At 40.8% G+C, this 25,260-nt stretch overlaps 1 protein-coding gene across 1 annotated transcript in view; it reads left to right on the forward strand.

Moving 5' to 3' along the window:
- The window catches only part of FRMD4B (FERM domain containing 4B), a 285,243-nt gene that overhangs the window by 55,911 nt on the left and 204,072 nt on the right, over positions 1-25,260 (forward strand). The window contains exon 2 of the mRNA XM_032458102.1: positions 23,729-23,856. The gene's annotated coding sequence lies outside the window, so the exon portion shown is untranslated. The remainder of the gene's footprint in view (positions 1-23,728; positions 23,857-25,260) is intronic.

A 25,260-nucleotide genomic window follows, 5' to 3' on the forward strand; every position in this document is an offset into this window, starting at 1 on the left:
TGTGCCAAGGGAAGACTACGTGGATACAGGGCAGGCAAAAGGATGACCATTGTGCTTATATGATCTCCTTTAGGCCTCAGAAAGGCTCTGGGTACATACTGTTATTACCCCCATCTTACAGATGAAAACACTGAGGTTTAAGAGGTCAAGTGCCTTGCCCATGATCATGTAATGGTAATGTAATGTAATGCTCATGGTAGAACTAGGATTGAAACACAGGAAGCTCCCTGGAGGTTGTCTGTGGACAGTTATACACATTGACAAGGCCCTTTGTATACTTTGCCTGAGGATATTCACTCTCCAGCCACAGGAGTGAGCTCCTTTTGACTATGGAACAGGCCAGACTTGCAGGAGGGAGAGTGACCAACTCCAGGCATGACCCTCAACCAACAAGGGATGGGGTCTGTGGAATGAAACTGCAGCTTCCCTGCCCCTCTGTGGGAAAGTTCTAAGGCAGGCTGACACGATCTCTCAGAGGGTTCTCCGTGAGAGGGAGCCCTGGTTATCCACAGCCGTAACCTGTTCACAGACGTACTAGTACTGGCTTCCTTTCCTTGTCTTGCTTCCTTACTCTCCTACCTGTGCTTCCTGAGAGCATCCCCCCCCAAACTACTTCTTCCCAAATCCTTGCCTCAGGGTCTGCTTTTGGGGAAACCCAACCTAAAGACATCAACCATCAGCAACATATTATAATGATTAATTGGGATAATATCAGTAAAATCCTCAGAGCAGTGCCTCTTAGAAAGGGCAAAATAAATGGGAGCAATCATTTTGACTACTTTCCCTCAAGGTTGCCTCTGAGCATGATCATGTAATTTATCATCCAGTTTGGACATTTTGGAGAATGAAAAGGGATGATGCTCTGTTAGTTGCTCAGGGAACACAGGATGAAAGCGGGGACTGTCCCTAGGAAACCAGGGTGTGTTGTCACCCGACAGTCAGGACTTTAGTAGAAAAGAGATTCTCTATACAAAGAAAATTCTACCCTCACACTATAAAAACCCTTTGCTGTTTCATAATTTCATAATTTTTTATGTTTCACCCTTTCTGAAGGTGGAGGCTCACCTGTATCGTATCCCTTCAGTCTCTAAATGGGATAATATTAAAGTTCTCATTTGCAAGTTAGCGGTGAAATTGTCACTTACAAAGAACTGACAAGAGATATCACATACTCACAGAAGTGCTTTAGGTCTAAACACAATGAAAAGAACTGTTCAAACTTCTGGTAGAATAGAGAATTGAATTTTGAGAGAGTGAAAACTTCAGATGTAGAAAGCTAATATCCGAATGGGATGCATTTGGAAGAATAAGATAACTGTCTGAATAGTGTTGACTGAGAGTAGCCACTTCTCACAGTGATAATGAGAAATAGAGAATCAAAGCACCAGTAAGGGCTGGAAGAAGCCTTGTAGCGTCTAATCTGGTGGATCCCAAATATAGCTGCCTCACCAGACCATCTGGAGGAACTTCTGTAAATAAGCAGGACACTGGTCCTTACCCAGCGAGGCAGCACCTGGCCGAGAGCAGGGGTCAGCAAGCCACAGCCCCCAGGCAAGCTGGCCAAATCCAGCCATGCTCAGTTGTGTACGTATCACCCATGGCTGCTCTGATTACATAATGGGAGACTTGGGCGCGCACAGTTGCAACAGGGAGCCTATCATCTGCAAAACCTAGAATATTTGCTGTCTCTGGCCCTTTACAGAAAAAGTTTGCCGACTGCTAGCCCAGAGGAATCTGCATTTTAAAAAGCCTCCCTGAAGGTTTCTGGTGCATAACCAGGTTTGGGAATTACTGATGACAGTTTGTGTCTTTCCTTAGTAAAAACAGTAAGCTGAGAGGCCCAGAGAGGTGAAGTGACTTGCCCAAGGTTGCAAAGCCAAGACAAGACTGAGAAACTTCCTACCACAGCACCCTTTCTCCCTTATGATAATCCTAGCTTCTTTAAGAAATGAGCTTCTTCACTCGACCACTGCGACGCTCAGCAATCGGTTCCCTGGCCGGCAACATCTGATGATGAATAATACAGTGAGGAGGCACGGCATCTGGCATCCTAACGGCCCTGCGTGCCAGAACGCCTTCCCTTTGTCATGGCACCATCTGGATAGAAAAACCAAGGAGAATTTCCAACAAATGGCATTTGATAGACATGTGCCATGGAAATCTCTGAAGTGAAAGGCTTGTCAAGAGTGAGAGGGGTCAGGGGAAGGGGAGCAGGGTAGGGTTCAAGTGGTAGAGCACATGCTTAGCTTGCACGGGGTCCTGGGTTCAATCCCCAGTGTCTCCACTAAAAATAAATAAATAAACCTACTTACCTCCTCCCTCCAAAAACAAAACAAAGAGAGTGAGAGGGGTCATGTGTTCTGAAAGTGAAGCATTCATTCATTGGTTCATTCATTCAACATTGGGTGCTAGACTCTAATCTAAGCACAATCCCCGGCACAGGGAATTTAGTCTCTGTCTTTATGGATCCTGTAATTTGGTAAAGGAGACAAAAAAAAAAAAAAAAAAAAAAAAAACCAATAGATAACTAATAAACTAAATAGAGAGGAATTGCCATGTGTGACACAGACAAGACACAATATGACAGTAACACAAGAGGTAACAATTATGGAGTGCCTGTTATACCCCAGACACTAATTTTTTTAATGGAGGTACTGGGGATTGAACTCAGGACCTCTTGCATTTTAAGCATGTGCTCTACCACTGAGCTTACGCACCCCCTCCCCTGCCAGACACTTTTTTACATGTTTTGTATGCACTGACTCATATAATGTTCACAACAGCCCTGTGTTGGTAGCTGCTGTAAAAACCCCCATTTTACAGACTGGGAAACTGAGGCACAGGTTTGTTAATAGGTTGATCCAAGTTCAGCCAGTATTTAAATACACAGTGTAGCTCAACAGCCCTTAACCGCTGTGTTCTATAATCCCCCAAAGGGACACAAACCTAAGAAAGAGTCATTTAAGCTGATCTGGTGTCTTTAGCAATGCCTGGCACATACGTAATGAATACATAATGAATGTATGAATTAATTAATTAATTAAGTTATACATAATATGTCTATATACATACATACATATATCTTTAAGAATTGTATCTGGCATAAAATGAACTGTTGTGAGTCCTGCATTACCCATATTCATTTTTTTTCCCTGAGTGTTTGAGCTATTACCAGCTATTTCAGCCAAAACACTGCTGTGCTCTCGTATGAAAGGTGAAATGCAATAATTAGACAGAGCTCATTAAATCAGTTAAGTGATTCTGAAGTAGGAATCAGAGGACCATAATTTACTAGAATGTTTCAAGTATTAGTATGCAGCGAGAATAATAAAAATAAAAAGTCTTGCAAGATTGCTACAAGGAAAAAAGCAATCAATCATAAGCACAGAAGCACCAAAGACATGTTTATTGAATTTTCTTAGCTTACAAAACACTGTGGGGAAGTGCACATGTTTAGGGAGAACTCAGCTAATTCACATTCTCAGGGAGTGTGTGTGCCCTAGAGATTTGTAAGGATCAGGTTCTTCTGAGGCTACTTCAGACCAATTTAAAGTGACCGTCTTCGTGAACCTGGTGATGTGGGTCTTTGAAGCAAGTTAGAGTGCTTTTTGTCACCTAGTAGAAGAGCCCAGCTCTCTGCTCTTCCCAATTAAACAAGAAGAGAATTCCCCAGCTGCACTGTCTGACTTGCAAGGATGCTTCTCCAGGCCATGTTTAAACCTTAAGAGCCAACTTTGATCCTTCTGGTAATTAATACCCTGAAGATGTCCAAGCATTTGTTCAGCTGTTGGGATATTTAACCCATGTGAGAGGAAAGGGGAAGATATTTGGTGACCATATCATTTTTCTGAAATCCTCAAACCTTTAACATGTTTGGACAGCCCATCTAGTACTCCCCGCCTTGCTCACTCCTCATGCGTGGACGAAACATCACAGCCCTTCTCCCCTTTTTTGGCTCCCTCCTACTCACAGGCCCAGTTTAAATGCTGCCTTCTCAAAAAACTTACGACTAGGTTAGTGAAAGTTATGACCGTAGGAGTTCAGGACAGGCCTGCCGCACAAAACATGCTGCTTTTGCCATATTGATTATTTTGAGCTTTAGACACTTGAAGGGAAGCAGATGCAGGCAGAGGCTTTCTCTGAACTGCCCTTATCTGTCTAAAGACAGATCCTTCAAGAAGAGCTCAGTTGTCATAAATCTCCTCCCCGGAGTTTCCTCAACCAGGGGAAAAGCTGATTCATCACAGGAGAGAACATCAGGAGTCCACGCTACACTCAGGCAAAAACTTCGTCACAAACTCTCATGTCCCTCATCATACTTCTTTCCTAAAAATCACTTACTCTCCCCTGAGGGGCCTGTAGCCCCTTGCCTTTCCCGTATTAAGATGGTATTTAATCCTGAATTCTAAAGCCACCTTTTTGGGTGCTCATTTTTCCCTGGTTATCTCTCACACATAGATGAGCTACATGTTAGATATCTTCTGCTTGTTTTTCTCTTATTAATCCGTCTTTTAGGACAGGCGTCTCAGCTAAAAACTCAGAAGGGTAGAGGGGAAAATATTTTTTCTCCCCGACATTAATCTTTCCCTGTATTTTCCTACACTTCATAGTACAGTTTGCACAGTCACTGTTTCATGTCCATACGTGTAATCTGTGTTTATCTAGCTCACCGTTACGTGCCCAGCATGTGTGTGGCCCAGCGTGGAAGTCCGCTCAGTACGTGTTCAGTGAAGGAACACGTCCGGCAAACTAATGGACTCTGTTTCACACCATGTATGAGAGCTTTCTGGAGCTTTATGGTGTAATTCTTATTCTTGGTTTGTTATCTGCTCATGAATCCTCTTAGTCTGAGTTCCTCTAAAACAGAACCTAAAACAAGACCTTGGGTGCCAGAAGGTAATTTGGGAGATTTCCAAGAAGCAGGAGGGTGGGATGGGGGCTGGTTTGAGAGCAAGGGAAGGAGAGAAAGCCAAGAAAGATGGTCTCTGTGGGCAGCTGGAGCGCATCTCTGCCAGGACCCTGCCTGCGGCCCCGAGGCTGGGGCACATGTCCACTGCTCTCTCATTGCTGAGGGTTGCCCTGGGGGGCTTGCCTTCTCCTGCCCCTGCAGAGGCAGAAAAGCACAGTGGAAGCGTTAGGTGGGAGCTGTCAGCATTGCCAGAAATGTCCACCTCAGCTAAGATTGAAATCATGGAAATGTCCGGCTACTTGGCCAGAAAACCTCTGTTCTTTTTGTTATTGAAGTGAGGTGATGTACAATGTTGCGTTAGTTTTCAGGTGTACAGCAAAGTGATTCAGTTATACATATACATACATATATATATATATATATATATATATATATATATATATATATATATATATTCTTTGTCATATTCTTTTCTATGATAGATTATTACAAGATGTTGAATATAGTTCCCTGTGCTCTACAGTAGGTCCTTGTTGTTTATCTGTTTTCTATATTGTAGTGTGTATCTGTTAATCCCAAATTCCCAAATTATCCCTCCCCTACCGTCTTTCCCCTTTGGTAACAGTAAGTTTGCTTTCCGTGTCTGTGAGTCTCTTTCTGTTTTGTAAATAAGTTCATTTGTATCATTTTTTTTTAGATTCCATATATAAGTGATATCATATGATACTTATCTTTGTCTGACTTACTTCATTTTGTGTGATGGTAATCTCTAGGTCCATTCACGTTGCTGCAAATGGCAGCCTTTTCTAAAAACACTTTATAATCTAGATAGAAACAGTAGGTAAGCTGTGCTTTTGGAAGGCACTAAGTGGATTTAAATAAAAATTTTTTAACATGAAAAAGAAAAAGCATCCAGGCCAGGTTGGGGACCGACATTAATACTTTTCGGAAAAAAAAAAAAGTGATCCTAGATATTAATGTCTCTACCTTGGCTGTGTCATCGTTTTACTGAAGTGCAGTTATGATAGCTGTGCGCTGAAGGGGCCCACCCCCGTGACACACACCAGGTAGATGTTCCCTCGCTCACGTGTCAGAGACTGGCACAAACATTGCTGCTGTTTATGTAGATTGGTGTTTTCTTTTCCCCATCTTTCTTTTCAATATCACTTATTTGCTCTTTTTCTGATTATGAAAGTAAAACATATTTATCCTGGAAACTTTAGAAAATACAACAAAGAGCATAGAAGGAAGTCAAAGCCATTTATATTTTCCTTAGTTGGTTGGGTACAGCCATGCTCACTTTTTTGTATATTTCCTTTGGCACTCGATCCATATGTTAGGAAAAAAATCACACCATTTTGTTTATACCGTATTTAAAATTCTCACTTACTGTGGACATTTTTCTATATTGATAAATACAGGTAAACAGTTTCTGCCCTCTTTCGTGTCCACCTCCCTCCATCCTTCCTCCCTCCCTTTCTCCATTCCTTCCTTTCTTTTGCGAAAATAACTCTGACTTTTGTCTGGTTACGAGTAACACATGATCATCGTACAAAATACACACACAGATACACATATACGTGTGTATACGTGGGTGTGTCTGTTAGACCACTCAGACAGAGCTGCTACCATCTAGAGCAGGGGTCAGCTAACTTTTTCTCTAAAGGACCACATGATCTCTGTTCAACAACTCAGCTCTGCGTTCCAGTGCAAAAGCAGCCCTAGAGAATGTGTAAATGAATGAGCATGACTGTGTTCCAATAAAATTTTATTTACAAAACTCAGCAGACAGTCTTGAAACTATAATTTGCTAAGTGTTGATCTATGGGAAAGAACTAATAACATAACTTCCAGAAATACACACCTTTTTTTTTTTTTTTTTACAAAAATGGAATCATACTACGCAAGCTGTCTTGGATGTGTTTAAATATTTGCTGGCGTCTGTTATGTGCCAGCTCACCTACAGTGGTGCACGCAGCAGTGAACAAGACAAGACACTCTGTTCTCATGGCGTGTACTGCAGGGGGCACATAGTGAGCATCGTAAGTGCTCTGAAAGTCATGGGGGTCTGTGATAGACAAAAATCTGCATTCTGGTGTATCATAACTTTTGCAACCAAGCCCCTTTTCATGGGCATTTAATTTCTTTAATTGTTTCTGTTGTAAGCTACGCTGTCGTGAACATCCTTGGGATTAAATCTTTATGGAAAACCATCATTCTTTACTTAGGCTACATTCCTTAAAATGGAATTCCTGAGTCAAAGGGCATACAAAATTTTTCCCATCTTTTGCTATGTTTTGCCAAAGTACTTTTTTAAAAAACTTACACCAACTTACACTTTCACTTAGGCTAGGCTGACCTTTTTTTTCCCCCCTTACTTCCTTTGTGCAGCCAGATTGAGTTTCACGAGTTGACAAAATAAAAGTGGCATAAATCTAAAGCAGGACACAGAAATAAAGAGATAGGGGATCATCTGTGGGAGAGGAGCCCTGATTCAGATGTTTTGTCTCCAGGGGCTTCCTGTGATCTGCTCCCCATGTAATAGTGAGAAATAAATCTCAGAAGTTCTGTAGAGCTAGCTGACACCAGTTATTAACCGCCTTCACGTGCGCCAGAAACGATGGTAAACCCTTCATGTGCATGGTCTGAATTAAGCCTCAGAACAAAACAGAACTGAGAAACTACGAGTGGCCCGGTGATGGTGGAGCTGGACCAGGACCGGGTCTCTGAACTAGAGTAGAAGTCTCACGCTGGCAGCCCCACGGTCTGTTTCCTTGGGGGCTCACACAGTGTGGCCCAGCACAGGGTTTAAAAATTTACTGACAGAGTTCCAAACATTTTAAAACTGGAAAATCTCACATAAAATCTATATTTAAAACATTGGAAAAATTGCAAGATCTAGGCACCCCGGGGTCATACTCCCGCTTGCTGACAGTGGGTGGGGTCGCGGGTGGCTTCTACCCAGGGGACACGCGTTCCGACAATCACATGATTGAGCTAAGATTAGCAACCACTCAGAAACTCATCCCCTTCAAAGCCATCGTAACTTTGTTGCTGGGACGAAGCAGAGATGTTGTGGGGAGAATGCGTGTCCTGCTTCCTCATCACAGTCCACTTCTCGTATTTATTTGCTTGCCTGAGTTTATTGCCCAGATGTTAACTCTGGGATGAGACAGGACTGAGAATAAGGAGGCAGATGTGGGTTCAGCCACCACTGTGACCCCCTACGGGCCCCAGAGAGCAGGATGCTTCACATGCTTACTCAGGTCAGGCACTACAGCGTGTAACATGACTTGGTTTCTGGGCGTCAGCCTCTCTCTTCTTCCGTCCATCTTTCTCGTTTGTGCCTTATTCATCACCTGAATTCCTTTTTAATGCGTGTCATCACAAGCTTCTTGGCCACGTGGGTCTCCTTACTCCATCTTACCTTAGAAAATGAACTTAGAACCTGCACCCAAGGGGCCAGACCTCTGTCTCCTCCTTTTCTTAGTACCTCTTTGCCAAATGCTGTGCCCCACAGCTGGGCCGTGTACCCATCTCTCCCCAGCTCGGAGCTCGTGCACCCACTGGTTTCCTGCTGGGAATGATTCTGGCATTTGTGGCTAGAGGGCAGATGGGGGCTCTGACAGACCTAGTGGCTTTGGGAGGCAGAGCTTCGCTCTCTCAAGTCTTCACCCTGTGTTTTGTTTATGTAGAGCCGTATAGTGCAAGGAAATCACTCTTCCGTATATGTGCTCCCCGTATACCAGGCACCACGCCAAGGAAGGGGGCACCAGGAAGGAAAGGACAATGTGGGGGGTCCAGAGGTGCCAACAAAGAGTAAAGACCAAATCCAAGTGTGGCATCTGCACAAGCAGAGACTAGATTCAGAAACTCCTTGGGGCAGAACGAGCCATGTTAAAGAGACTTCTAAAAGGTGCTACAACCGAAGCCTTCCTGCCAGGAGAGAGCTCTTAAAAACACCGAGTCAGGTCTTTCAACACTCGTCTCATGCAAACCCCACTTCCTTCATAAGCCCTGACTGCTTCTGTCTTCAGCACACCCTCCCATCTCCAGACTTCTGGAACTGTGCAGTCCAGTACAAAAACCATCAGCCACATGGCCCTCCTGAGCATCTGAAATGTGGCGAGGCTGAATTCAAATGTAATGTCCATTATAAAATGTACACAGGGCTTGAAGGCTTAGTACACACACACACAAAATAGAATGTAAACTATGGCATTGAGGAACTCCTATTGCTTACATGTTGAAATGACGATATTTGGCTGTATTGGGTTAAATATATTTGTCTGTCTTTTTGCTTGCTTCTTTTTACTTTTATTAATGTGGCTACTAGAAAGTTAAAAATTACATATGTGCCTCTCATTTGTGGCTCAAGGGAGGGTCCCAGTGTAGAGCCACATCAAATAGAGCCAGCCACATCAAATGCACTCCTTTATGACTTTGCTGTGTGTTTGTTATATGTACATACGTGTGTGCATGTGCATGCATGTAGGTATGTTCCATATTCTCAGTCTCTAACTAGGTATAAGACAGGACGAATGTCTCGTTTCTCTGTGTTTCCTCACTCTCTTCCCAGCGCAGGTGCCCCTTTTGCTGTTAGAGATCCAGCGTGTGTTTGATAATGATCCTTTCATTCATTTGACAAATATGTGTTGAACCAGACTCTGTTCCAGGCTCCCCTGGGAACCTAAGAAACTTTAACTCAGTAGCTGGCATAGATAAAAGAAGGAAGGAATCACTGACTTTGTTTCACAGATCAGGAAGTTGGGGTGGAAAGTTTAAGTGATTGGCTCAATGTCACCCACTAGGTAAGTGGCAGGAAACAGGATTCCCACACTTTTTTTTTGTCTGGGCCAAATCATGTGCCCTTTCCACCTCAGCATGCTGTGACCCTTTTAAGGGTTCTTCAGCCCAGCCCAGTTGCTCCCTAAATCCTGTCTTGTTTGTATATATGCACTTGTTACCTTGTTTGCCAAGAGTCCATCTTTCCCAATAGGCTTCACAGGCGGACAGAAACCATTTATCTGCTGATCCCTCTTGTGTCCCCGGTGCCCCACACATGCCCAACACCTAGTAAGCACTTAGTAGACGTCTGTTGAAGATATTTAGTAATAAACGATGGTGCCTTCTTCCTCCCACTGTTGTAAAATTCATGTTGAATTCCATTTTCCTGGAGAGGATACAAATTGGAATAAAACTCTATAGCTGTTTTCTCAACAACTGTAATATTGTAAGCATTCGTTTTCATTTAGCGCTCCATAAGGCGAAAAAAGAAATCCATTTAGAATCCGGGGAAGAAGTCATTCTCTTTCCCTGCTGCTCTCTGTGCGTTATGTTAGCTCACCAGCATGATAAAACCAACCACCTGTCTTTTGTCAGAGTAGACTGTGCATCTTCCTAACAGCTGTGTGCCAGCTGTTGCCAGGGCCCTGGTACAAACCTAAGACTGGGGGAGTTTTTAAAATTATTTTGGTGTAGCTTATTTATCACGGAAGTATCTGAATGGATTGTACATGCCAGGACTACCTACCTCATGGTTGTAAGACAGGAAACCATCCTGCCCACCAGAGAAGAAAAGTAGCCAGGCAGGGAGAGAGGAACACGGAGCTCCAGACCCCAAGGAGTGGTTATTGCTCTCAGCTATGTCATCACTGCCTCTGTAACCCTGAGTGAGCCTGGTGTGGAAAGGTCATTGTAGCCCTTCCGGTTCCTGGCAGCCCTGAGGTGCAGAGCTCTGAAGGGACCGAGACTTGGAGGGAACTGGCCAGTGGCCGTGTTCTTTCTGAAGCTCCACTAGGGGTCATCATCTGGGCTTCATGGGGAAGGGGACTGTAGCCTTGTTTCTTGGGACGTTACCCAGAGCTCTGAGACAGTGGCTGGGCTGTGGGCATTTCTTCTTAGTGGTTAGAACCCCAGTATGTGGCTCTCCAGCCAACTGTTTAAATTTGGATATCTCTGGGCTAGTGTGGTTTCGTGGAGAAGGCCACTGGAGAATGACTTTTCCTGGCAGATGTACTAGTAGGTGAAATAAAGCCACAGAACTAGTTTATTCTCTTTAAATAATAAAACTGTTTGTATAGATGAATGTCCGAAAGGATATAATGACGATGGTTCGTGTTCATTGAGTGTCTACTAACTACCAGGCACTGTGTGAAATGCTTTGCAAATTCCATCCCACTTCATTCTCACAACAGCACTTAGAGATCAGTGTCCCTATCATCCCCATTTTACTGACAAGGAAACTGAGGCTGAAGGAAGTTTAGTAACTTTCCCATGGTCAGATTCTTGTCAAGCACATAAGCCAGGATAAGAAGCCAAGTGTATGACTTAAAAAGCAGCCCTCTTAAGAGAGAGGGACATGTTAAAATGCTACCTCAAGGAATCAAACAGATAAATCCAGAATTTTGGACATTCTATAGGACAGTTGCCCTGGTTTATTCCACAAGTCAAGGGCATGGTATTGGGGAAGGAGAGAATTAAGAAACATAACAAGTAAATGTGATTTATGGACCTTGTTTGGATTGTGATTCAAAGATACCAACTGTAAAAAGAGATTTTATTTTATTTTCTGTTGAAGTACAGTCAGTTACAATGTATCAATTTCTGGTGTACAGCATAATGTCCCAGTCATGCATATATATATACATATGTTCGTTTCCATATTCTTTCTCATTGAAGGTTATTACAAGATACTGATAGTTTCCTGTGCTATACAGAAGAAATTTGTTTTTTTTAATCCATTTTTATATGTAGAATTTAACTTTGCAAACCAAAGAGACTTTTGAATCATGGAAATTTGATCACAGACTAAATGTGAGATGATACCAAAGAATTATTGTTAATTTTGTTAAATATGATAATGGCCTAATGATTACATGAAAAAGTATCCATATTTTCTAGGAATGCATATTGAAGCATGGGGGGTGGTAAATGATATTTTTTCTTACATTTGATTTAAATTGTTTTGGCAAAGAAAAGCAAAAAAGGAATAGATGATACAAGCTCAAAATGTGGGTAATTGTTGAATGTCAGTGATTTGGATTTGGGGGTTCATTATCTGTTGTCTCTGTTTTTGTGTGTGTTTAAAATTTTTCATTAGAAAGGGAAGAGAATAGAAACAACAAAACCCAATGCAGCCCTCTTAGCTTCTGCATCAATCTGCCCCGCCCAAAGTTTGCTAGCCATTATCTCAGAGCCTTAGGATGAGAGGTGATTCAGCAATTTTTTTTCTTTGTGCTTTTCTAAGTTTTCAAAATGTTCTGCATCAGACCTGGGTAACTATTGAAAATAGGGAGAAAAGTCTTAAAAAGAAAATAAATAACAAGACGGCGAATCTGGAGTCTTGAGTCAGAAGATCTGAATTTAATACCCAGCTGTTTTTAGTAGCTGGTGTGACCTTAGGCCGGCCATTACACTTGTCTCTGCTGTGGTTTCCTTTTCTGTAAATTGTGGTCGCTGGACTGAAAGATCTGTGAGATTCCTTCTAAGTTGAAAGTCATATACATTTATTTGGGCAGAGGTTAGTGGGTAGTATCTAGTTGATGCATTCATCAGTTTTTTATCCTCTTGGGAGGTGATGATTATTTAAGAGTTAGAAACTCTTTGGGGACCACGTGTTATAAAAAAATTCACAGTGGTTCTTGTGTGAGTGCTCTAGAAACAAAATAAGCTCACTTTTATTAGAGCCATGAGTTTCTCAAAACAAATGTGTTAGAACACGATCTTGGTTGTCATCATGGAAGTCTTCCTTTCGACCTTGGCCATTTCTGTATCATCCATTTCTATCATCAGTGTCTGTCTGGTTGTCTAGTTTAAATTTAGTGGTTTTGTGGTGCTGAAGTTATGATAGGAATGTTAGAGTTAAAATTCATGGTTTTTATTAATTTGGTTGCATTTATAGATCTTGAGAGGCCTTGGGGTGATAAAAATCTGAGTTATACATTGCATTAAGCAGAGTTATATAAAGCCTGTTGAATATTAATTTTGTAATGATTCACCTTACAGTTTTACAAGACTAGATATAAAAAGATACTGTGAGTAATTGAGCTCATGGTCTATAAAATGAAGACTAGGGAAGAAGGTATAATTGGAAGTGAAGAGAGCAAAGCTTTTTCCTTCTCTGCTAAGAGCAAGTTAATTCAATCCCAGACCCTTCCTGCAAATTCAGGCCCCCTAGTTTCTTAGAGCATTAAATGAATACATAGTAAAAAATACAAAGCTAATAAAATGTGGATATTCTCAACCATATTGCTGTTTTCATTACTTTTAGTTTAGCCTGTAAATAAACGTGATCTTTATAATCTGAATATTTTATAAGTCATTTTCCAGGTTATATTTTTCAAAAATTGTTTCTAAAATAAAGCAAGTTCTTGCATAAGAGAAGTGAAATCACTTACATCTCTTACCTCTCAAATTGCTCTTTGCAGAAGTTACACAGATGGGCAATAAGCATGTTAAAAAATGCTCAGCATTGTTAGTAGCCTCAAGGAAATGCACATTCAAACCACAATAAGATACCACCTCATACCTTTTAAAATGGCTAAAATTAGAAGACTGACAATAACCAAGTGTCAGTGAGGACATGGAGCAACTGAAACTTTCATACACTGCTGGTAGGAATATAAAGTGATAAATCCACTTTGGAACACAGTTTTTAGTTTTTATTAAATTAAAAGTACCCTTATCATAGGACCTAGCCATTCCACTCCAAGATATTCATAGAAAACAAATGAAAATATATGTCCAGGAAAAGATTTGTACTGAAATGTTCCTGTAGCTGCATTAACAATAACCCCTAATATGAACCAATCCAAATATCCATCAGCAATTACCGGTAAGGGGTTAATATCCAAAATATGGAAACAGCTCGTACAACCCAACAGCAGAAAAACAACCTGATTTAAAAATTGGCAGAAGACCTGAATAGGCATTTTTCCAAAGAAGATGTACAGATGGCCAACAGGCACATGAAAAGATGCTCAACATGGTTAACCGTCAGAAAAATGTTAATTGAAACCACAATGAGATACCATCTCACACTTGTTAGAATGGCTGTTATCAAAACGATCACAAATAACAAATGTTGGCAAGAATGTGGAGAAAAAAGAACCCTCATACTCTGTTGGTGGGAATGTAGATTGGTACAGCCACTATGGAAAACAGTGCAGAGGGTTCTCAAAAAATGAAAAATGGGGCTACCATATGACCCAGCAGTTCCACTCTTGGGTTTATATCCAAATAAAATGAAAACACCGATTCAAAAAAATGCAGTCACCCCAGTGTTCATAGCAGCATTATTTATTTAGTTGTCAATATATGAATGCAACCGAGGTGTCCATCAACAGATGAGTGGGTAAAGAAGATGTGATATATATAATACATATATACATACACATATACACACACACACACACACACACACACACACAATGGAATACTACTCAGCCATAAAAAGAATGAAATTTTGCCATTTGCAACTACTTAGATGGCCTTGGAGGGCATTATGCTAAGTGAAATAAGTCATACAGAGAAAGACAAATACTGTATGATATCACTTACATGTGAAATTGAAAAATACAGCAAACTAGTGGATAATAACAAAAAAAGAAACAGACTCACAGATATAGAGAACAAACTAGTGGTTACCAGTGGAGAGAGCAGTGGGGAGTGGTAAGTTAAGGGTAGGGGCTTAAGAGGTGCAAACTATTGTGTATAAAATAAATAAGCTACAAGAATATATTGTACACACAGGGAATATAGCCAATATTTTATAATAACTATAAATGGAATATAACCTTTAAAAATTGTGACTCACTCTTATGTACGGCTGAAACTTACATAATTATGTATTAACTGTACCTCAAAAAACAAAAAAACCCATCAGCAGATGAACAGGTAAACAAATTGGGGTCTAGTCATACAACAGGATACTGAAAAATAAAACAAAACAACAAAAAAGAACAAGCTACTAATATGTGTGATAACATGGATAGATCTCGAAGATATTTTGCTGAGTCAAAGAAACCAGATGCAAAAAAATTATATATATTCAGATTGCACGATTTCATTGGTATGAACTTCTGGAAAAGGCACATCAATATATAGTGACCAAATGCAGATCAGTGGCTTCCTGGGGCAGAGGTAGGAGGTAAGAGGGGGACGAGGGTATGAAGGGACATGAAGGAACTTTTTAGGGGATGAAATGCTCTATACCCTGATTGTGGTGGGAGGAACAGCAGTATATATATTTGTCAAAATCCAATGAACTGAACACTTAAAATGGGAGTATTTTATTGTATTGAAATTATACCTCAGAAAAGTTGATTTTAAAAATGCCTTCTGCAGTCTCTCTCTGGTTGGTTCATTATCATCTCTAGACGGTGACCTAAGATCATAATTCTAAATCAGGTTTTGGTATTTACTCATCTTGGGATCATGAGTCTCATGCTTGCAAATATAAAATAGATTTAATAACTACATTTGGCTAACCTTTTGGAATTGCCCTGAGAAACAAAAAGGTGATGAATGTGTAAAAGTGATTTTGGAATGATGGTACTAGGCAGAAAATTGGCTGTGACTACCACTCTGTAGTTCACTCTGCAAGTCAGAGTGAAATTACCTTGAAATGGGGCCTATTTAATATTTCAGTTAGTTGATCATCTTATCTGGGTCCCAGATGAACTCTCCCCATGTTGAACGCCTGGCTAGAGCCCAGAGAACCCTAGCAAATTTCCTGAGCACTTTAAAAATATCTGCCCGCCTCAGTCCACGTGATATAAATGATCAACTCACTCAGACTCCGAGCCCGTCACTTCCAGCAGTGACAGTCTGCATATTTGTTCCCCCAAGTCAAGACACACTGTACAGCTGCTCTTAGCTTGTCAACCAGGTTAAAGTTTCATTTGACATCTTCGAAGAATCTTCTGTTTCCAGAGCAATGAGCTCTGCTTTGGAGACTTAACCTAGTTTGGGGGGTACAGTGAAGATTATTATAGAGAAAGAGATGTCTCTTCTGCAAATAAACATCTTGTCTTCACAGTGAGGAATTGCATTTGACTCTGCGTGGACAGGGAGCATTCCTGTCCATTCCAAAAGCTGGGCCCCGATTTAATCTGAAACAACACACACATTCATTTGACAAAAAGTCACCAAGTATCTACTCTGTGCATTACCTAAGTAAGCAGTGGGGACAGCAAGTAAGAAGGGGCTTGACACAGGAAGGAAGAAAAAGGAGGCTCATGTGAGATACACTGAGAGTGGGGGGAAGATTGTCATAAAACGAAGTCTGAGAGGTGATGAGGGGATGGAGTTGATGTTTTATTCCTTGAAAATCAGAAGACACTGAAGAGTTTTAAGCAGAGGAGAGAAGTTACCTGATACATAGATACATACAGCCACCATGTGAAGAAGAGATTGACGCAGGGGTCAAGTGAGGAAGTTAGTAAGAAGGCTGTGAAAGTGGTGTAAGGGCAAGATGATAGTGGCTTGAACTAGGAATGGCACTGGATAAAAGGAGATACGAACAAACAGAGGGGGCGTGTTTTAGAGGCAGTGCGGCTAGGATTTGATGAATGGGAAATAGGATGATGAAGGAAAAGAATGCATCGTTTAGTGGCCTGAGCAACCAAGAGGTGATGGGAGTCTTTCTTAGGAGACCACCTGGCGTGCTTGGTTAGGGTGTCTGCCTTCTTGGTCCTCCGTTAGAGCAGTGACCAAATTGCTCTGATGCCCGGAACGGCAGTAAGTATTTGTAAATATCCTGTGATGGGAATGCTGATTGTAAAGACCATATCATCTCCCTTCTGTGCTTCTCTAGACATGCTAATAAGTGGGTGCTGAAAATGTCGTGATCTTTTAATCACAGCCTTCTTTTCATAAAGCCATTTTCAGCAGACACCAGTTCAGGGCAAGAGCCAAACCCTCTCTGGCTGCTGTTGTTTGTTGCTGGTGTGTCACTATTCACAGCATGCACCATGCAGGGGGTGGCCTCTGAGGAATTTCTTTTGCTTTGGGAGACTTTTGGGAAGGTTGCCTATTTTTGTTGATGATGGCTTGGGAATTACTTTGTCAGGAATTTTGAAGCCCAGACGTCTAAAAAAAATTACAAGACAGTATTAAATATTTAAGTATGCTAATTTCTTTATGTGGTATGAGATTTTGGCTGAGATTGGATCTTTGGGCTGTTGAGTTCCGTGTTTACCGTCTTGTATAGTCATAGATCCAATTTTGCCTATTAAAGCAAATTCTAAATTTCTTTCAGTCTGTTGGATTAGCATGTGTTGAGATCTTGTATCTTTTATATTCACAGGGAGTACAGTAGTGAGCTTAGCTCTGAACTGGAAACATCTTAGCTTGTGAAAGTCATGTTCGAGTAACAATGAGAAATATCTTTTAAAATGTTTTGGGATCATTTTCTTTTCCATTATAAAAATAATATAAGCTCATCGTAAAAAAATTGGGAGGTACACAGTGAAAAATCTACCTAAGTCCAATCACAAAGATATCCACGTGACCTTAAAGTTTCTCACAAAATGGAAGAGCTGGAAGGGGCTTGTTTGGATACTTACAGCTTCTCATTTTGCCTGTGCAGAAGCTGAGGCCCAGGGCGGCATGGAGTCTAGAACCCAGGTTTCCTCACTACTACTCTTGAGCTGCTTCCCTGACTGTTTATATGGCTTCATAAGTGCTTCAGATTCTTGGGGTCTCAGCGGAGGGTGAGAGGATCTGCTCCACCCTCTTCTAGAATTAGATGGCCTGTGACCTAGCTTGTCACTGAGCAGACATGTGGCTCCATCTGCCCCCTGGTGTTCGGGGGCTGAATGGTCTTTCTTTTTGTTTCTTCCCTTGTGATCCTTTTTTTTTTTTTTTTTTTTTTTTTCAGTTTTTTTTATTGAAGTGTAGTTGATTTACAATGTTACTTTCAGGTGTACAGCAAAGTGATTCAGTTATACATATACATACATATATATTTTTTCTTTTCAGATTCTTTTCCATTACATGTTATTACAAGGTATTGAATATAGTTCCCTGTGCTCCACAGTAGGTCCTTGTTGTTTATCTATTTTATATACGGTAGTGTGTATCTACTAATTCCAAACCCCTAGTTTATCCCTCTCTTGCCCTTTCCCCTTTGGTAACCATAATTTGTTTTCTATGTTCATGAATCTGTTTTTGGTTTGTAAATAGAATTCCTTGGCATTCTTAAATAAGGATGGTATTAAATCACATTGACCTAGGTGAGTATTTCTCAAAGAATGGTTTTTAGACCACCCACATCAGAATTATCTAGGGTGCTTGTTGAAAATAAAGACTCCTGTGCCCCAACCTAGGTTGGTGGAATCACAACTTCTAGGGGTGGGACTGGGAATCTGACTTAAACTCAGATCCCAAAGATGACACTTAAGAATGACAAGGTTAGTGGATTTCACTAGATCAAAATGTATAACTTCTACACTAAATAGCACCATAAAATTAAAAGATAAGCAACAAACTCAAAGAAGATATTTTCAACCCCAAATAACTGGGGAAAAAAAAAGCTAAGTTTCTAGACTCTCTAGCAAACTCCTACAAATTGATAAGGAAAACTCAAACTACCCACTAGGAAAAAACGGGCAGCTTATTAACAGGCATTTCCCTAAGGGTGGGGGAACAGGAGTTTGTCACACTATCCTTTGTGTATTGCTGTGTTTTTACCCCGTCCTTGGGCTGCAGAATAGAGAGTGGGTGGGGTGGGAGGAAGGATGAGTGTGGGGATGTGGAGCAGTACTGGGAGCAGTGAGCACCCCAGCTTCCCTGCTGATACTGCTTTTTTTTTTTTTTAGAATCAGACTGTTTATTATAGCTTTCCTAGTAAGTCAGATTTTCATGTATTTATACAATAATAACAGATCATATAACTTATAGTTATTTGGGTATTTACTGCGTGCCAGACATGCATGATTTACACACATCATTTCGCTGAATTCTCAGCAACAACCCTAAGAGCTGGTGCCTTTGTTTGGGTTTCCCCCCAGAGGAGAACTTGAAGGATTTGGAAGAGTCATTTATTTGAGAATTTAGAGCAGGAACATAGTGAAGGATTGGGAAAGGGACTTGGGAAAGGGAGGAAATCTAATAAAGGATGCTATGATGGGCTGGTTATCACTGGGCGTAACTGGATCTCAACTTTTACTGGTTTGGCTGAGTGTCAGTTAGGAGGTGTCTTGATTTCTGATTCGCATCCCAAACCTATAGTTATAGAAAATAATTTGTCTGACCTGGTTTCTTTCTTGGAAACCCATTTTATACGATTATATATATATTTTTTAATTGATGTACAATATTATGTAAGTTTCACGTGTACAACATTGTGATTCACAATTTTTAAAGGTTATATTCCCTTTGTAGTCATTTAAAAATACTGGCTCTTTTCCCTGTGTTACACGGCATATCATCATATTATTCATTTTGTGCCTAGTAGTTTGTACCTCTTAATCCCCTACCTCTATCTTGCCCCTCCCCTCTTCCACGTCCCCCTGGTAACCACTAGTTTGTTATTACATCTGTGAGTCTGTTTCTTTTTTTGTTATATTCCCTAGTTTGTTGTATTTTTCAGATTTCACGTATAAGTGATATCAGACAGTGTTTGTCTTTCTCTGACTTATCTCGCTTGGCATAATGCCCTTCAAGCCCAACCATGTTGTTGCAAATGGCAAGATTTCATTCTTTTTTTATAGCTGAGTAAGATTCCATTGTATACATACACCACATCTTCTTCATCCATTCATCTGCTGATGGGCAGATGCTGCTGATACTACTTTGAACTCCAAGAGGATGTGCCCAATTTTTGCTTCATTTCTCTCTTGCCCCAAAGTTCTTCTTAGAATAACACTCCCCCCCGTTGCTTCCTCTGTCTTCTGAGTTATGAAATGGTCATCTAAGCAAACCAAGAATTTGACAGCTGCTGGTTTTTTTTTTTTTTTTTTAAACAAAATGAGATGTTCAACTGATGTCTCAACAATAATAAGTCCTCCTTACCCCGTCCCTCTAGTTATGCTCCCACACCTTTTTTTTTCCTGAGCATTTTTATTACTGTGATAAAATACACATAACAAAAAAATTACCACTGTAACTATTTTTAAATGTACAGTTCAGTGGCATTAAGTACACTCACATTATTGTGCAGCCATCACCACCATCCTTCTCGAGGATCTTTTTCATCAGCCCAGACTGAAACGCTGGTCATTAAACAATAACTTCTCATTCCTTGGTCCCCTCATCCCCCGATGACCTCTGTTCTACTTTCTGTCCCTATGAATATAACTATTCTAGGAACCTTATACAAAGGGAATCATACGATATTTGCCCTTTCAGATCTAGCTTAGTCCACTTAACAATGTTTTAAAGAGTCATTCACATTGTAGCATGTATCAGAATTTCATTCTTTTTAAGAATGAATAACTATTCCATTGTATGGATGTACCACATTTTGTTTATCCATTCATTCATTGATGGACTCGGGTTGTTTCCGCCCTGTGGCTGTTGTGAACAATGTAACATAATGCAGCTATGAACACGGTATACAAATATCTATTCGAGTCCCTGCTTTCAGCACTTTGGGGTACCCACCCAGAAGTGGAACTACTGAATCGTGTGGTTAATCTTCTGAGGAACTGGCAAATTGTTTTTCACAGTGGCTGCACCATTTTATATTCCCATCAGCAGAGTACAGATGTTCCGGTCTTTCTACATTTTCACAAACAACACTTGCTATTTTCTATTTCTTAAAGTTTTTTTTTTTTTTTTGAAGTTTGAAAATACATATATATTTTCTAGACCCTGAGAATCCTACAATAAAGATTACTGATGGACATGGTTTAAATCAGGAGTTGGCATACCGTCTCTGTGAAGGGCCAGGTAGGAAATACTTTTGACCTTGTGTCTCCGTCATGACTCAGCTGTGCAGTTGGAGCTCCGTAGCAACCGGAGACAATCCATAAATGAATGAACATGACTGTGTGTCCATAAAACTTTATTTAAAAAAGCAGGCAGCAGGCTGGATTTGATTTGTTGCCAGTAGTTTTCTGACCTCTGGTTTAGACTCTTGTGACCAAAGTTTACTTAATTATGGTCCCTCCTTCTTTTTTTTCAAAAAACCTAAAACCTGCTCTAGAGTCTTGGATTCTTGAATTCAAGTCATAGAGGGCTGCAACGCTTCGTGAATGGCAATGAAGCTTAGTGACATAGCAAGTTGTCACTTTTCTAATGTCTGGATTTTCATTGCTGTGGCACCAGAACTAGGTACTTAGTGGGTATGATGGGCTGAATTGTGGTGTCCCAAAATTCACACGGTGAAGCTCTAACCCCTAACGCCTTAGATTCTGACTCTATAGAGAGATAGGGCCCTTGAAGAGGTGATTACGTTAAAGAGGCTGGTAGGTTGGGCCCCAATCCAATCTGACTGGTGTCCTTGTAAGGAGAGAAAATTTGGACACGAAAAGAAACACCAAGGATGTACGTACACAGAGAAAAGAGCGAGTGAAGAGGCAGCAAGAGGGCAGCCGTCTGCAAGACAAGGAGAGAGGCCTTAGGAGAAATGGACCATGCCAGCACCTTGATCTTGGACTTCCAGTCTCCAGAACTGTGAGAAAATAAATGTTTGTTGTTCAAGCCACAACTTTTTCTTACGACAGTTCAAACTAACACGAGGTGACTGTAACTCGTCCATCCTAACTTGTTGAGACCTTGTCCTTCTTTGCTCATCCTCACATACCTAACATCACGGGAATCTTTCACTGAATTTTGTGGGTGAAGTTACAGGCTATGCTCTAATTGCATTGGCATATTTGGTGTGTATGAAGATCTTATGACATATCCCTAACCCATGTTGAGAGTCATTGTAGAATATATTCCCGTAATGCTCTTAGCTCACCTTTTCTCTCTTTCTAGTCTCCTTCTAAATGCTGCCCATTCTGTTTCTACTACTGGGCTCTATAAATATAATATAAATAGGTGCATATGTCCTTGGTTTATAGTGCTGTTTGTCGCAGGCAGGAAGTCAGTGGCATGGGGCCGTGGAATCAGAGAATTTACTAGCAGTGTGTAGCCTCAGGCAAGAGATCGTACTTCCCAGACTCAGCTTCCTCATCTTCACCGTATAATAATACCTGTATTATTTTTGGAGTTCCTAGACACATTAGAGGCAATGTAAGTGATATGCCCAACCATGGCCCAAGGTGGGCACTCAGTAAATGGTAGTTCTCAAGGCAATCAAGAAGTATTTCTCTTTTTTCAGTCCCTGTGATCTGAGCTATTAGAAGCTGTTCAGCCTTTGTTAACACAGCCAGAACAGTAAGGGCCTTAACTGGCTCCTTATACATGATGCTGGACGCTGCTTGTTAAATCATTATTTACAAGGCTTAACCCCTCAAGGAGCTTTTGTCGCCTGGCGGACACGTGACAGTTGTGGAGAGATGCTTCAAAAAAGCAGAAAAGAGGCTGAGTCATCCCAGCACCGGGTCTCCCTGTGTCCATCAGCTTTCTCAGATCACTGTCTCTCCCTGAGCCTCATTGATCTCATCTGTAAAGTGGGGGCTCAGACTACACCACATCTCTAGTCGGTTCTTTCTAAAAGCTCAGTCATTCACCTTAAAGTCGTGGGGACCAAGGGGATGGCCGGCTGTGAGAGGTCTTCATTCTGCTTTGGTATGACCCAAACTGCTACCCCATCACCGGGAGTACTCTCTATCAAGGTTCAATTTCACTATTTAAATTTAATGTCGTTGGCATTTTAATGTTTAATTTTAAACACGGAACATAAAATTAGCTTCTTATTAGCTTTAAGAGCTGTTTACCTCCTCAGAGGATACTGACTACAAGAAACTCCCAGCTTACACCATGCTCTTGTTGTTGCTGAGTTTCTGGAGTATCTAGTTTCTGTTAGAAAAGATGGATCTGTCAGATGGTAGCCGTAAGCAGAGGTGCCTGAGAAGGAAATGTACCGAGTTCTTTCTGCTCCCTGCTGCCGTCACCCACCTCACACCTGCGTCCACATCTGGGAAGAGTTGAGGGTCAGGTGGGCTGGGCTGGCGGGTGCCCTGGGGATGGTGCAACAGGGGCATTTCATTGACCCACGTGGCAGAGTAATGAAAGCCAATTCTGCTGCGTCTGCCTCCCCTTCGTGTCCGGCTTTCGCACACTGCTCCCTGTGAAACAGTTTGGGCCCACACTTGACAAGGGAGAAGCGTGCTCCCTGACTCCAGGAGAGCTTCTGGGGAAGAGCTGTTTCCTTTTCTTTTATAGGGAGAATGATAAATACATATAAATGAGTGCATCTTATGGCGCAATACACACACTGCGTTTCATCAGTATTCATGACACATGCTTCACTCTCTGCACAACGGACATCTGTTAAAAACGAGATTCAGAAGTGTCATCCCGGTTTTAGTAATTCTGAAACACAGACTCCGAGGTGATGTTTTATTGAGTTCTCCTGCTCTGACAGCCCTGGTTGTACAACTGACTGTAGATAACTTTTACTGCTTCAGAATCTCCTCCAGAGACAGAAACCTAACTCTCTGTGTTCAATGAAATGAGCATTACCTAAGAAGCCAAATCAGTATCAAATCTTTCCTTGTTAAGGCGAATAGCCTCTTTGCAGCTATATTTTGAGATAGCTCGAAGTCTCATCTAATTAGGTGAATTTCTAAACCTGTGGTTAAACTCTAACCAACCCAGGGGAAAATTAGAAATATATTAGAAGTGTCACTGATCTGAGATTTCTGGTTCTTGCCTATGTGTCTACAGAAAAGCAAGGAGCTTCTCCCTTCTGTGTTACAGGTTTTGATGAGAAATCCAGAAGAAAGAATGTGTGAAGGAAAAAGATGACATCTGTGCCTGGCAAACAAAATCCAAAGATTGTTACAGTGAAAACAAAAGGAAGGCAAGACAGTACTTACTAGTTCAAGGTAAGCGGACATCTCTGTAACTGCTGAACTCTGGTATGTTAGAACAGAGAAGCGGGTTTGTGCGAGTTTGTGTGTGAGTGTACGTTGGCTTGTCAAGTGAAGATATCACTAAATTGTACACTTAAAAATGGTTGAAATGGTAGGTTTTTGTCATATATATTTTACGATAATTAAAAAAAACTTCAAAGAAAAATCAAATGAACAGACAAAAAATGAAAGCAGGTAAACACATACATGGGTGTCCATGCACTCCATATATAGTCTGCAAAGATGTGTTGATGGTGGTTATGTCTCATAGATGGAATTGAGAAAGAACAGAAGAAAATTTGATCCTATATGCATGTATATTTTTGGCATTTTTCACAGTGAGCATATATTTTATAATTTTTTTAATTGAAGGTTTTTTTTTTAAGTCAACCTGACCTGTGGTAAAACCTTAGAGCTGGTACAATTTTCTAGCTTGTACAACCAAAGCAATCCTGAAGGTCTGTTTGCCATTGAACTTGCTTGCGTCTAACATCCCTGTGTAATGTTTAACCTAGAGTGAGAATTTAATTATAGCTTAAAACACAGAATGGTTTTCCTTTTCTAGATTAAATTATATCTTATGGAAAAACAGGCTCTCAGTATAGAAAGAATGTGGACTTCTGACTCCCTCACTGAGGGGAAACTCCTCCATCTAGTAATTTACTGCAAAGCAAGATGTTTCTATTTGTAGTTTTACATTCCTTTCTTTGGTATTTAAGGCATATTGGCTATAAAAAAAAAAAGAGCCTCAACCTCAGAACACCTAGAAATTTTTATGCATAATAAGAGTTTTTTTTAAACCCTAATAAATTGTTGCAGAAAAATACCACTTTAATGGGTCACCCATTTTACCAAAAGTAAACCCTATAATAGGGTGATAAGTTTGTGTAATTAAAAGGAAAGTCTGAAAGGATGCACTTACCAGGCTATGTTGGGAACCTTGAGGAGATTATCTGATGGATGGCATCAGATGAAAGATTATTTACTTTTTCTTTACATATCTGTGTATTGTGAACTGTTACAACTAAGGCCTTTTCTTGATCACTTCATCAAGGTATAACTGACCTACAATAAACTACATGTCTTTAAAGTGTATAATTTGAGAAAAAAAAATTCTATGAGGAGATGGATATTAACCAAGCTTATTTGGTAATCACTCCCCAATATGTGTATGTCGAGTCATTATGCAGCACACCTTAAACTTATACACAGCTGTATGTCAATTATATCTCAGTAAAACGAGAGAGAGAGAGAGAGAAATGGGCAAACTGATGAAACAGACAAAATAAGACAGGATCCTTGGAGAACTATAAGTGTCTTGCTTTGTATTGAACGTTCAGCATCGCTTAGGCAATAAAGTAAAGCAGCAGCTCAGAG

Source organism: Camelus ferus, chromosome 17 (genome assembly GCF_009834535.1).
Source record: "Camelus ferus isolate YT-003-E chromosome 17, BCGSAC_Cfer_1.0, whole genome shotgun sequence".
In the NCBI taxonomy this organism is placed as follows: Eukaryota; Metazoa; Chordata; class Mammalia; order Artiodactyla; family Camelidae; genus Camelus; species Camelus ferus.